This window comes from Lactuca serriola, chromosome 4, assembly GCF_051521515.1.
Source record: "Lactuca serriola cultivar US96UC23 chromosome 4, Lser_US96UC23_V15, whole genome shotgun sequence".
In the NCBI taxonomy this organism is placed as follows: Eukaryota; Viridiplantae; Streptophyta; class Magnoliopsida; order Asterales; family Asteraceae; genus Lactuca; species Lactuca serriola.
Genome location: NC_136411.1, coordinates 290,336,833 through 290,352,363, shown reverse-complemented (window position 1 = coordinate 290,352,363; position 15,531 = coordinate 290,336,833).

Genomic DNA, 15,531 nt, shown 5'->3' with positions numbered 1-15,531 from the left:
TGTTATTTGATCTTTGTGTTATGAAAAGTTACAATTTTTCCCTTTTAGGTTTTATAGGTTAAATTTAAACTCAAAAGTTTAGTTTTGAAATTTAATAGTTGAAACCCTAATGTTTTGAAAAGGTTTCAAAACTTGCCCTCAAGTTTTGGAATTTAAAAGTTGATTAAAAGGTTTAATTTAGGAATGATAAATTCTAAAACCCTAGTATTGTTTTGAAAATTTCAAATCACACCCTTATGGTTTTATTAATTAATTAAGGTGTATAATTAAAAGAGGTTTAATAAATCCATAAAAGTTTAGGTTTACAATTTAATTCAATTAAAAGTATAATTGTTAAATTTGACCTCCTAGTATTTTAAAAGTGTAAAACACACCCTATACTATATATGACATTAAAAGTCTAACATTATATATATATATATATATATATATATATATATATATATATATATATATATATTATATATATATACATATACATATATATATATATATATATATATATATATATATATATATGTATGTATGAGTAAAAGTCAGTCTTACCGTTAGTAGGCCTCATTCACGAAGGTGGTCTATAAGGGGTGTTTAAGGAAATTGCCTATAAAATGACGATTGAATGGGTATCCACTCTTACCCACCGCACTCTTGACTAGTGGAGGGTCGTTAGCCGAATGGGTAGGATATGAAAAAACCTTCCATTATAAGTATAATGAAGTACAAAAGTAACTGAATATTTTACAAATTCCCAATCTTAGTTACTAAGGAAAAAGTGAATTGATGCAATTCCATGAAATTACACTTTGTGCCCTTGCGAAGACGTTAGTGGAGTGTGTGTGGTTAACTGACACACTAAATGGTTCTAAGCAAAGGTAGCAAAGGGTGACTCAATGTTTGTCATAGTTCGGTGGAGCGTGTGTGGTTTACCGACACATTGAATAGGTGACTGTAACATGTGAGGGCACCATGTAAGTTTGCATGGTTATTCACACCTGCTTTGTGATCCTCGACATCTCAGTCACAAACAAGAGGGGCATATCGAGATTTAAACATGCCATTAAAATGTTCAATGAATCTCAAAAGGATCTAGGAGTTTTCATAGACTTAAAACTTAAATTTCTTTTTTCGTTATTAATGGTGGAAATTAGTGAATCGTCATTCACTTACCTTCAAATATTCTGCAACTAGATTACGGCTTCCCTTTTCTAGTTTGTAGCGTATTGTGTTGGGTCCTATCCTTAATATCTCATTTCGGTGATTTATTAAGGACTCAATCAATCAACTAACTTGAATTCGTTTTCTCCCGTTTTGTAGATGTCAAAGTATGACAACTATGGTCTTCCCAAATCCCGTGGAACAAGCATTCCGCATGAAGATGATATTCCACGATTCGATCTAGGAACAAGAGATCATGCTTCTCTTCCTCCACCTCCTCCAATTATTCTCCCAAACCCACAAGTTCGAAGGCTTGAAAAGTTCAAGCTCACTCAAGCCCTTTTGGAAAGTAAACATAAAGAAGGAAATTCGGTGTGCGCACACGTCCTAGGGATGAAGTCACACATTGATAGGTTAAGAATCTTGGGATCTGTTGTCTGTGAGGAGATGGCTATTGACTGGGTTCTTCAGTCACTTCCTAACTCATATAATGAGTTCATAAGAGAGTACTATATGATGAACTGCGACGTGACCCTTATAGATCTCACCTATATGCTTATTGTTGCTGAATCAGCAATGGTTTGGCGCAATAGAAAAGCAAAGTTGATTGGTGAATCTGCCTTCAAGACCTCTATAGATATAGACAATGGCAACGAAAGACATGCTATGATCAACATGGTTGATCATAAGAGAAAGGCGATGTCAGAAGTAGTTCCATGTCCTGTTCCAAAAGAGTCAATTTGCTTTTATTGCCAAGAGAAGGGGCATTAAAGGCGAAGTTGCCCTATTTACCTAAGAGATCTAAGAGATGGGAGAGTCAAAACGTATGGCTCTGCTTTAGGTAAAATCCATTGACTAACTCTTTTAAGCTCCTATTCTAGATTCTTAATACATAATGTGATAAGATTACAATTGATGTTTGGTAGGATCGAAGAAAAGAGAGGAAGCTTAAGGGAAGAAGTGAGCAGAATCTAACCGTGAAGAAATGGATTTCGATCGCATTACTTGAAGATTAGATTATTGATCTACTACTTAGAGTTAAAATTAGATTGCTAAGAAAGATGTATTAGCATAGTTTTGCAATGAATTGAATTGTAAGCACAAATTTTTTTCGTAATAAAATAAATTTTGATTTTATATTATTTATTTATCCTTGCAATGGCATGCATGAAAATTGATGGTTGAAGGTTTCTAATATTAACAATAATGGATTTGATTCTTAATTATGTTGTTTGTGGAAATGTCGAGAATTTACCAAATAGGGAGAGTTTCTCATCGCCCAAGTTTCAATTGGACAGAAACTTGGAATCATGCAACTTGGTTGCACGATGAATGAGAAATTTCATATTTGGAAATTAGACTAATTCATTGACAAAGTGTCAACTGAAGGACTAGGAGATCGAGCACACAAAGTTGCGTGTGGATCAAGTACACCATAAGAGTAATAAAGATATTCATCATGATTTACTAAAGGTTTACTAAATATGATTATACTTATAAGATTAAGTGTAATTCTGAATTAATTGAAAAAGTTTAAATCAATAGCAGAACGAATAAGAAGAATCAAGTAAGCAGAAAGATAAAAGTTTCTCCATTCTAAGAAGAAGGGAGAGTACCTTTTATTATGTTTTATGATGAGTCTTAATGATTAAGAACCATATCTCAATTGATCCTCTAAGTGAGTCTTAGTACAATTGTATGTCTAAGCAGAGGAATCAAGAATTAAAGAAATGGTTAAATAAAGAAGTCAATCAAACTTCGTTCCGAAACAAGTCTTAGAGTTAAGATTGTGAAATTCAGTAATAAGTATTAAGAAGGTTTATAACATTCATCAAATGTGGAAAGTTGTGATGTCTTGGATAAGACAAAGACCAACTAGGACCAATTTATGAAGTGTTTTGATAAAAACAACACTAACTCTTGAATATTTGTTTGTCAAGAAATGTTTATTGACAAGAGAATCTTATATGTCAAGGAGTCAGTGGGAGTCTTAATGGTCTTGAAAGGTTTCAAGAACAAATCAAAATAAACCTTATCGATCATCACTAGCACACGAGTTGAGGTTTACAACCTATCGTATTGACACTATTTTGTTTCTATGCCATTCTAATTGAGTTAATTATGCATGTGAGTTTTATGAGTTCTCATTTGAATGTATAAAAGATAGGCATCTTGGTCAATGACAAGTACATTAATAGGAAAAGGTGAGCTGCTTAACTACTTGGAAAACATGGTGGGCAACTGTGCTACCATAAGGTAAGAAAGCAAGATTAAGAAAGTTCGGTCCATATGAGTTTGAATTTGTCGTAAACCTTGGTTTTGACAAATTCACATGGATAGGAACACATACACTATTAAAATCTAAGTGTCATAAGATTCCCTCCTTCATAAGAATGACTGTGAGGAAATACTTTCACTAAGAGAGATTTTAAGAAGATAGTGATTGTGAAATTGAATTCTCGAATTCGATTATGGTTACAGTATCCCTTTCCATGATTCGAATTGTGAGATTTGGCAATTAGTCTGAAGTGTTTAGACACACATATGAGCTATCTAAGGGAAAGGTGTATAAGCTTAGATAAAGGATTATCAAAGCATTAGGTATTAGAAACATGAACTTAAGAAATTCAATAAGTATTGTTTCTCTGAAAGTTAAGCTGGTTTCTGAATACATGTCAAAGCTAGTGGGAGCATAAGTGTTATGTTTATAATAATCATCATGATAGTGGGAGCATAAATGTTATGATTGTATGAGTATTATGGAAAGTATTGCATGTTAGCAATATTAATATAGAAAACAAGAGTTATACTTTGCAAAGTCGCAATAGTTGAAAAGTTGTTTTGCTATACTTAAGGGAGAGAATATTATGCTTCATTTCAAATATAAAGGCTTAGGTTGTGGAATGTTAATAATTTAGTCAAGGAAACATAGTGTGTTCTCAAATTTCAATTATGATTACGACATTCCTCTTCATAGTTCGAATTTTGAGAACATAGCACATAAAATATTACGGTAGAAGATTGATAAAGTATCAAATCTTTATGTAAGACATTGTGCATCGTGTCCCATACGCTTCGGGTATAGGATCGATTGAAAATGCTTTAGTATTTGACCATTCTAAAATTTTCCAAATGTCTAGCGTATTTAGAGGGAAAAAGGACAAGAATCGGTTTTGACTAAGATAATTAAACAACTATCAAAGGACAATCCAAAGTTCGCCGAGGATTGGTCGCTTGTGAGTAGTTGGAAGTATAGTATTGGATGAAGCATATCGACAATATTATGAATATATAAGATTCTATTGAGAATGAGTTGTCATATGGTAAATATGGAAACGTGTCCATATTGGGAATTGAATATTGAAAATCTATGTCTAGAGTAGAAACTTTTATGCAAAAGGATGTTCAAAGGAATGTGCTTTGAGTGAGAGACATCATATCTAAGGAATTGTATTGTAACAATCTCTGATAAAGGACTTTGTAATATCATTGGCGATAGTCATTGTGTCTTTTGTGCTATGGCATTGCGAAAGGATCATTGCATAAAATGTTAGAATCTAGCATATTCCATAAATGGAAAGAATTTGATATTATTTATGGAAAAGGATTAGGAGTTGTGAAATGAGTATGATTGGAAATTTGTTCATTTGATCTATTTCACAAAGTAAGAACCATAGGTAGACATTGTGTGCATGCTAAGATCATGGGACAAGAGTTGTAATAATTCAAGTAAAAAGTTGATTACCCGAAACAACAAATAATGAGTAATCGATATGGTGATAAATAAAAGGTGTTTTATTTATGCTCAAAGGTTTGAGGCCATATGGGATTAGTATTATTCTTGTGTTTTACTTTGCATGTTTTGACTTCCTGAATAATTTAATTGGTTAAGAACAGTCAAATTATTGGAACGGGCCACAGTCGTTCATATGTTGGAAGTAGGTATGAATAAAGACTGTCGTGAATTGGTGTGTAGATTGTCTAAAGAGTATTAGACATAAGTAAATGTTGGTTGCAATGTTCATGAGTGCTTATGAATATGATTTGAGCATTGGATTAAACCCACGCTCACTTGGATCACTCCATGAATTGTATCACGAGTGATTGGTGAGACGATAAAATCGGATATTCTTGAAACCGAGATGTGTGAGTCGTATCTTGCAAATCGGTTACACATTGATAATATGTAAACGCACCAGTAACATGGTGTCATAAAACATATTGTTGTGTGTGATTCGGTAAGTAAGTGTAAGCGAGCATTGAATCAAAGTTTATCCGTTCATTTTATCCAAAGTAGGATAAAAGCGATATCTTTGGGCCCCTCGATGATTTAGTGACGACAAACGTAAATGCTCGGCCGGGCTAGGGCTAATTTGATTTGTTCAATTAGTCAGTCGTCATAAATCGAAAGTCGAGAAATAGTACAGAGAGAATGATTAGAAATCATGTCTCATACGATATCTAGAATGGAGGAATATATGATCCCATATCTAAAGGACACGTGTATTTGAGAGGATCAGAGTTGACAGCGGCTTTGGAAAGCTACGATTGTAGATCAGGATCTGAAGTCATACGCATAATAGTTATTAGACTTATCCAAGTGGGAGACTGTTGGATTAGGGTCTAAGTCCATAACTATTTTGGTATGTACTTGACCCGATGGTGCATGGTCCTTTTGGGTTGCCTTCACCAAAGCAACTTGATAGGATGAATAATGGAGAGAAAGGATTAAATATGATTTATTAATATATTATGAGAATAATATATTAAAGGAGAAATCATATTGTTTAATTAATATTAGTCAAGAATTAATAAGAATTAAGTTTTGTGACTAAAAGAGATTAATTAGACTTAAGGGACTGGAATTGTAACTATAAGATAATTGCAATTGGGCCATGGATTGCCTTATATTATAAGGTTGGACGAATTCTATGGGGAAACCCATTAGAAATCGTCCAAGGCCTTTAAGGAAAGGAGTCCATGGGTTGCTTAGGGCTTAAGCATCCAAATTAGGGTTTCCTTGTTAGATAACCCTAATAGCCTCACTATTTAAAGAGCCCTTATGCCCCAAAAACGTGGACAAGCTTCCTTCTAGGGTTTCCACATGCTTTGGGCAGCCTCCTTCTCTTCTCTTCTTCATCTTCTTGCTCTTGGTGTTTGTGAACCATTAGAGGAGTGACATTTGTGACTCTAAGCTTTCTATAGTCAATACAAGAAGGATTTGAGATTGTTATTGCTACATAACAATCAAGGTATGATCTAAACCCTAATTATATGTTATATTGATTATCATATGGTAGATCTAGGGTTTATAGTCTTGGATAACTTGCATGTACAATAGAGAAACCTAGATCCAAGCATTAGGGTTTGTATGAGCACATAGGATGTTCTTATTGCCAAAACCCATCAGAGACATCTTCAGATTGGCTTGAATTATGGCACTTAAGCATGTTGAGAACATAATGTTCGGGCGACTTGCGGTGAGGTAAAGTAAGGATCCAATCATTCCAGAATACTTCTTTTCATCAACGGAAACACCCGAAGGGTCGGCAAAGATTTTGTGTCCGAAGCCCATGGGTACCTTTGCTGAGGCACAAGTGTCCATTGAGTATTTATTGAGAAGTTCAGAAATATACTTCTCTTGGTAAATGAAAATACCTTTATTGGTCTGTTTGACTTGAAGGCCATGAAAGAAGCTTAATTCTCGATTCATGCTCATTTGGAATCGACTTACCATAAGTTTGGCAAAATCAGCAACCATAGATGAATCTGTGGATCCAAAAATGATGTCGTCCACGTAAATTTGTATCAGCATGAGATGCTTTGCATTTGATCTTCCAGATAGAGTAGGATCAAGTATACATCTTTGAAAACCTGAGCGTTTAAGAAAATCGGTGAGTGTCTCGTACCAAGCCCGAGGAGCTTGTTTGAGTCTGTATACAGCTTTTCGGAGTTTGTAACAGTAGTTTGGAAAGGAAAGATTAACAAATCCGGGGGGCTGTTGAAGGTATACTTCAGTGTCAAGTTCACCATTAAGAAAGGCATTCTTAACATCCATTTGGTAAACTTTGAATCCTTTGTGGGCAACATAAGCAAGAAAGATTCTGATAGCTTCAAGTCATGCAATAGGAGCGAAAGTCTCGTTGTAGTCAAGACCTTCAATTTGAGTAAAACCTTTAGCTACCAATCTTGCCTTATTTCGGATGATAACTACTGCATCGTCTAGCTTGTTGCGAAACACCCATCTTGTACCGATAATAGGGTGATGTTGAGGAGGAGGTACAAGAGTCCAGACTTCATTTACGTTAAATTTTGCTAGTTCTTCTTGCATGGCTATAATCCGATCAACATGCTCTAATGCTTCATTGATGGATTTGGGTTCAACCATGGATATGAATGCTGAAAAATGACATTCATTTTGGATGTTGGTAGCTGAGCGAGTTTGTACACCAACATTCATATTGCCTATCACTTGGTTCGGAGGATGATCCTTTGTCCAAACATCCAATCGAGGGAGTTCTTGTGCAGCCGAAGATCCTACATCAACAGTGGAATTGATTTGCTTCCCCTGAATGATTTGAATATTGGGATGATTCTCCCCTTGAACTTTTGAACCGGAGAGGTTGACATCATCATCAGAAGGGAACTCAAGGAAATTTTCGTTTTCATCAATGTTGAGGGGATTAGAGTCATCAAAATCGGCAGCTGCATCTTGGAAGCCATCCACATTTGATTCAATAGAAGGATTAACATTATTCTCCCCCAACCTGAGAAGGTTGATCGAGATTCCGAATCAAGAGCGGTTTCGGAAGGGCCAAAGAGGGTTTCAAAATCATCCTCAAGAATTGTTTGAGGGTTCAGAAATCCTGGCGGAGGAGCATCAGACTCGACGATGTAAGTTGTGACGTGAGTGGCGCTAGAATTCCGAAAAAAGTTGTCATCATAGGTAATATCAAAACTTTCTTCCAAAACACGAGTTCTTCGGTTGAGAACTCTGTAAGCCTTTGATTTGGAGGAGTACCCTAGAAAGATGCCTTCATCAGCTTTAGGTTGGAACTTTGTAAGCTGATCATGGTTATTTTTGATGAAGCATCTACATTCGAAGACATGTAAGAATGAGATTGTTGGCTTTCAACCATTCATTGCTTCGTATGGTGTCATGTTGAGACGTCGATTGATGATACTTCGATTTTGAATGAAGCAAGCAATGTATACAGCTTCAGCCGAAAGATAGAGTGGTAAGTTTGAATAGTTCATCATTGATCGAGTGGCATCAACAAGTGTTCTATTGCGTCTTTCAACTAACCATTTTGTTGTGGAGTGTAAGGAGCTGAGAAGTTGTGATCGATTCCTTTTTCTATGAGAAATTTGTCACTGGTGGAATTGACAAATTCCGAACCATTATCACTATGGATTCTTCGGACGAGGAGTTTGATAAGAAATTCTATTCCTTTGATAAAATTAATGAGCTCAGAGGCTGTTTCGGTTTTCAGCCTTAGTAAGAAAACCCAGGTGAACCTTGTAAAGTCATCAACAATCACAGGAATGTATTTCTTATGATGAAGACTTTCTACAGTGGATGGTCCACAGAGATCAATGTGTAGAAGTCCCAATGGTTCCTAGATAGACTTTTCTATGATAACATGATGACCATTCTTAGATTGCTTACCACACTCACACGCAACACATAAATGATCATTTTCGAACTTGAGAAGAGATAAACCTCTTACCATTTCGTTAGATACTAGATCATTCATGTACTGAAAGTTCAGATGAGCGAGCATTTGGAGAGAAGGCATAGTTGCGGTTTGCCAGTAATCATGTTGATGTCAAGCGGGTACATGTTCTTGTTGCAAAGTGACTTTATCAAACATTATTTTCGGTCTTCAGTCATCACATAGCTATACTTTTTGCAAGATTCCACACGTCGACTTGAGTCAGTGAGCTGAGCAACACTTATCAAATTATGTTTCAAATCAGCTACATAAGCCACATGTGAAATAGAGAAGTTTCCATTGGTCAGAGTTCCATAACCACGAATTTGAGAATTAGAGTTGTTGTCATATGTCACGTAACCAGTATTTGGAGAAAGCTTTAAATCTCACGGAAAATCCTTTTGCCTCGTCATGTGCATGGAGCAAGCACTGTCAATATACCATATTGTTTCTTGCTCCGAAGCACAAAGTGCATGCAAAATTAGCGAGCAATGGATTTTTTAGGCTCCAAGTTAGACTTCGTGACGTAGGCATGGGCTTTGGACTTTGGTTGTGACTTGGGAACAACTTTGTGTTTCTGGGTGATGTTACTGGAGTGCTTTGGAAACAGGCAGAATGCTAAAGTCTTTTCATCAATCCAGTAGTCATATTCAGCTACCAATGAGTGCGGAGCTAACTTCTTCGGACCTTTGGTCTCCGAAGTATTGACCATTTTAGTTATCTCCGGGATTGTTGTTTTGTTGAAAGATGTTTTGATTTTCCACACAAGATTTTTGTTTGAAGATTTTGAAACAATGGTTTTTGTACTTGTGGATTTGTTTGATGACACATTGTTTCTTGAAATTCTGGGTTTAAAAATTGTGCCATCAGATTTTGCAATAAAGACAGATGAAACATTTTGAGGTGCCGGTGAAGTATTTCGGATGGTTTTGACATTGACATTAACATGAGCTTGAGGAGAATTTGAGCTAACGACTTTCTTATGTTCTGAATGAACAAGGGGTTCGGAAGGTCTTTTTAGGATCCTAATGGGAACAAAAGAATTTTGACTGTGAGTAGAGACACTAGAATTCCGGGATGAATTTGGTTTAGAGTTAGCAAGAAACCTGGAGTTTTGTCTAGTCTTGACTTCCTTTTTGTAGGCATTTCTAGCTTCTACCTTGGGATCTACAACATCTTTCTTATTCAACATTAGTTTTCTCTTAGGATGAGGAGAGGATCTAGAGGTTTGTCCTTTGTATGGATTTATAAGCTCAAGAGTAAACACATGGCTTGAGACTTCTACTTTATCATCTAAAAATGCCAATACAAATTCCGAAGCATTGATTTCAGTTGTTTCTGGAATAACTTCCTCAATCACATAGTTGTTTACGTGATTACTATTAGGAACATTGTCTACACAATTTGGAAGACTATAATGATATTCCATGGTCCAATTCAGGTCCAGGTTTATCAGAGGCGGAAGAGGTGTGGAATCAAGACATTTAACAACAATAGGTTGAAACTCAGGAATTAGGGACTCAAAAGGTCTTTTATCCCCTGGAAGGGGTGATAAGGGAGAAACAGGGATGTCTGAATGTTTGATGTTCGGAACTTCTCCCATGAATGTAAAATCTTGCAATTCCTCTAGGGGACTAACAACTAGTTTCGGAAACTCGCTTCCGAGACCAGGAGCTTTGGACCATGGATGAAGAAAATGATGAGTCATCCGAATGTCAGCTTCAAGTATGTCTATAGAGTTATGCAAAGCATATATTTTAGCATTGAGACGTTAGTTATCAGAATCAAAATGTTTCGTTCAGAATAAGTGATTTCACATTTATCTTTCAAAGGATACATTCATCGTTTGACATTACAAGTTCGTGTTCTAGAGACTCGGTTTTCAATTTCATATCCTCAAAACATAATCTAAGACGACTTAGTTCACAGTCCTTCTTCTCACTGGTTTCAATGGCAGACTCATTGGCTTTATAGATGATGTTCACATCTATTTGGATTTGGGTCAAATAAGGTTCACATAAAGTCAAATCTAAATTGTTATCATAGATCATGGATTTTACCTGCTGAACGATGCTTCGACCTGGTGGATCGTTAGTAGTCATGTAGCAGTAGTGAGGTTCAGCAAAATCCTATTCATCTTCGGACCAAGAAGACCAATAAACTTCATCACATTTAACTGTTTGTCTTGCATCAAACACATGTTTCTTCGAGTTACTAAATCTTCATCATCTCCGGATGACCAATATCCTTCGACATCTCTTGAAACCGTAGTAACAAATGCCTTCTCGCTTTCAGCTATTTCTTATGCTCATGGAACATAGTGAGCTGAGTCTTTAACTTTTGGTTTTTGTGGAGCATCATCTAGACAATCATTGGCAATGTGGTTTACATGACCACATTTATGACACAAGATCTTTGGTTTGTCTGATTTGGAATTTTAGGAAGATTCTGGAGCGGAGTTTGGTTTAGTGAGGTTGGGCTTATATGAATGAGGATTTTCGGAGGTTTGTTTTGGTTCCGAAGCGGAATATGGTTGAGGATGAGTTTGGTGAGGAGCACTGAATATGTTTTGGTATGGTTTGTAAGAGGGATTGAAAGGACGTTTGTATCTCATTGAGAGCAAGGAAAACTCTTGTTGGAAACGGAGTTCGGAATCCAAGGTTTCGGAATCATCGTCAAGATAGATGTGTGTGGGTAAGGGGGTTAAGGATGACTGAGTTAACGGAACAGTGGTTTTGTAAGGTTCTGGAGTAGGTGGATTCGGAATGGTTGATTCAAAATAACTGAATAGAGCAAGTGGTCCTCCGGAAAGTTTCCTTATGGTTCGAGCAACGTTTGATTCATGTCCTTGAAGCTCATCAAAAAGTTGATAGAGTTTAAATTTTTTTTAAAGAACCTTTGCTTTGACGACAGGATTTTACATTTCCCCATCCTTTACCAAGGCTGTTAATGAGCTTGAGATTGTACTCGAGAGGAGTTTGAACAATCCCATGAGCAGTCATGTTATTGATAATGCTTCGATATCGGTTAGAGGCTGAGTGTAGTGGTGTTAATTATGATGGCATGTGCGGAATTAGAAATATCTAGTGATTCATCATACAAATTCAAGAACACAAGGAGTAAATAAATCTTTGTAAGCTCTTATTAGATCTAGAAAGATTATACGAATGGGTTTGTATACAATTTCTCTCTCTAGTCTAACACTCCAAATGGAGTCTTTTATAATGGGAGTCACTCACTTCCTATTTATAGGAAAGACTCAACCCATTTACACATACAAAAAGGAAAGCCTAAAACATTACATCCAAGCATGACTTTGCACCCTAACATTCTCCCCCTCAAAGTTAGGATTGGATGTCCGGCTTTAGTCTCCAACGAGCTAGCGGGATCAAGACCAAACTCCCCCTCGAAGTAACACCGGTCTTCAAATCCGCAAATGAATATTCGACAAACCCGAGAAGCTTCGAATACCCATCATTTCTCCCCTTTTTATAATAAAAAAAATGATTATAAAACCCATTAAGGATGAGAAGCGCCCGAGGAATAGTCTTCACGATACTCCCCCTTGATATGTACCAAAAATGAATCACCAAAAATCTTACACGGAAAAACAATCACGAAAAAGCCACAAAAAAATTTCCAAATTATGAAATTTTTTGACTTTTTAAGTGAAAGTTGCAAGATTTTTCAAAATCCGGGTAGATATTATCACTTTTTGAAACTTGCAGGGACCCGTTGCGCCCAAAACAGCCAAATATGCAAAACTCTCCTCCTTTTCCAAAGCTGGGTAGAAAGCATCAATTTGCACAAACTGCAGGGGCTTGAAATGCACAATCTTCAATTTTCAACAAAAAATAGTCCTTTTTCGAATTTGGGTGAAAACTGTAGGGGCCGTTTTCGAAACATTCTCATTTGCTCAATTCACTCGAAGCACGAAGCATACCAAGACTCATTAATGAACAGTAATGAACAGTAAAAGTCTTCGTATAAATTTCCAAAATACCCCCTTCCAAAATTCAGAATATACCCTTCGAATATTCAACGTTAAACCCCTTCGAATCTAAATCACAAACACCCCTTCATATTCATTCACAATCAAGCTCCAAATCAAAATCCCAAACTACAGAAACCCAGTCTTCGTTTTTTTTTAATCATCTATTACCCTTCTCTTTTTGCGATAGATCCTTCGTTTCTTACTGATCTTCCCAAGCATGTACCCTTCGAATCGATCAACTAACCAAGGCTTCGTTTTTATCGACCAACAGGGCTTCGTTTTTAAGCAACCAAAATCGACTTTGAGATATCGACTCTAATAACCACAATCTGTGACCATTCGTTCGAAATCTTCCTCAAACATAATCAATTCATTTTCCAGTCCATCGACATCAAAATTTTTTAACGATAAATCCATGGCTTCGTTCTTGTTCTTCCATCAATACCTCATGAACAAACCTCAAAATCAACAATCAAAAACGAAACTTTGATTGTACATACTCCCTAAATCGAATTCGATTTCAAGTGAACATCAACCTTCGCTTTTCATCAAGCATCCAATAAACCAAACTTTGAATTTAGACAACGACACAAGAACTCGATACCATTCGACCTGTAACCATTTGAATGTTTACTCTTCGTTCTTCGCTTTTCATTCAACATCAAATCAACATCTTGAAATCCAAGATTCGTTCTTTAGCCCCAAAATCAAATCCATTTCTCAGTCCAAATCATGATTCCAAATATTCGTTACTAATCAATTTCAAATCTCCAATCCAATAAACTTCAACCATTCGAAATTTAAAATCAAGCTATCGACAACACAAACCAAATATAAACATTCGAAATCTAACCCGAAAATCGATTCCGTTTATCAATCGATTTCTCCAAGTTGGTCGATTAGTAACCCAAATCAATTTCGAATGTGACATGATTCGAAATCAGAATCAACTCAAGCTTTAACTATCGACTCTTAGCTTTCGCCTTTTTAAAAAAACTTTCCCAATCGAAATCAAACAACGTTCGCCCTTCGAAATTAAACAAATAATCGAAATAAAAAAATATTCCAACGGTTCTTCATGATCGAACTTCGATTCCAATATATGATAAAAATCAGTGAAAGACTAAAATCGAGGAGTGAAATCACCAATCAACTTCAAACTACATTCAATAATCGACCTTTTGGAACAATATCATATGTTCGATTCACAGTGATAGATTCACAGCGAGAGCTCCAATTTTGAAGAAAGTCAAGATTGTACAACTTCTTTATGCGTATTATGCATAACTAAGATCTGTGAGTGAATCAATTGTTTGATGGACTAGATTGTGAATGATTATATCGAATCAAAATCATGGATCGGGCTTATGGAATGAACAGTGATTCGAATTTATGTTGGACCCAATTAAATGGGTAAACAATGAATAGTGATATTTCACTTGACTTGGGGCTCACAAATTTGATTACATGAAGAATAAGCTCAAATCATGTATTAGAATACGATTTTGATTTTGTGATTTGATCTAAAAAAAATTTAATTGCATCAATCAAAGGGGTTAAAACGGATTTGATCCAATGAGGCAAATCGATCAAAATTTGAAAAACGTAAACCACGAATCGAAATCATGAACGTTTTGGAATCCATTTGAGAATTTGTGATACCTTTTTGACGAATCGAGATCCATTTTCAACAAACGAATCAATTTTGGAAAATATTGGTTCTTTTGTCGGAATGAGAAAATCTCCAAATCGAACATTGTACCACCCACCATGCGAGATGTACAACTTGTTCTTCGTGTTCTTCGTGTTCTTCATCAAAGCAAGAACATCTTCAAAATAACCACCAACACAATTGGGTTTTGACTTCAAATTCAATTCAACACTTGGAGATTGTTGCTTTGGAACCTAAATTTGCTTCACGGATTTTGGCTTCACAACATATGACGATTTTTGTGAGTAAACCCACATATTCTTCCGATTCGTCTTCTTCTTCTTTTTCTTTCTCATCATTTTGCATCTTGAAGACTTGACTTCATGAACAAACCCACTTTCAACAACATGAATATTTTGAGTTTGAATCAAATCTTTTGGAGTTTGATATTTGTGAATTTCATGAATCACCGGCTTCCGATAAGGAATCATTCCTTCAAACGAATCCCAAGAACACAAAATATCATCGGTTTGAACTCCAATCGAGCAAAAAACTTTTTCATCATGAAAATCAACTTGAACTCCTTTTTCTTGAACATCAAGAACATCACATTGAACTCCATTGTCAAGAACTTCAACAAACTTAAGTGCACGAAGATCATTCGGGTTTTCAATTAGAGAAATGTATTTCTTATTGAACAAATCTCTTTCTTCTCCTTCTTTTTGATTTCTACTACGAACTAATATGGACAAGGCAATTTTATTCAACCAAGCAATCTTACAAAGTGGTTGAAATACCAAGCTTCCATGATCATCCTTCAAACCTCCATAAGAAACCAAATTACCCCATGAAATCAATTTGCTTAACAACAACCCATAAAATTGATCTTCATTGACTTTGTATTTCACATCTTTAATGATCACAATCCAAGAATCATATGGCAAACTCACCATGATCACAAAAACTTAATGAATTCTACAGAGAGAAAGTGATTTTGAATGGGTTTTCTAGAAAGA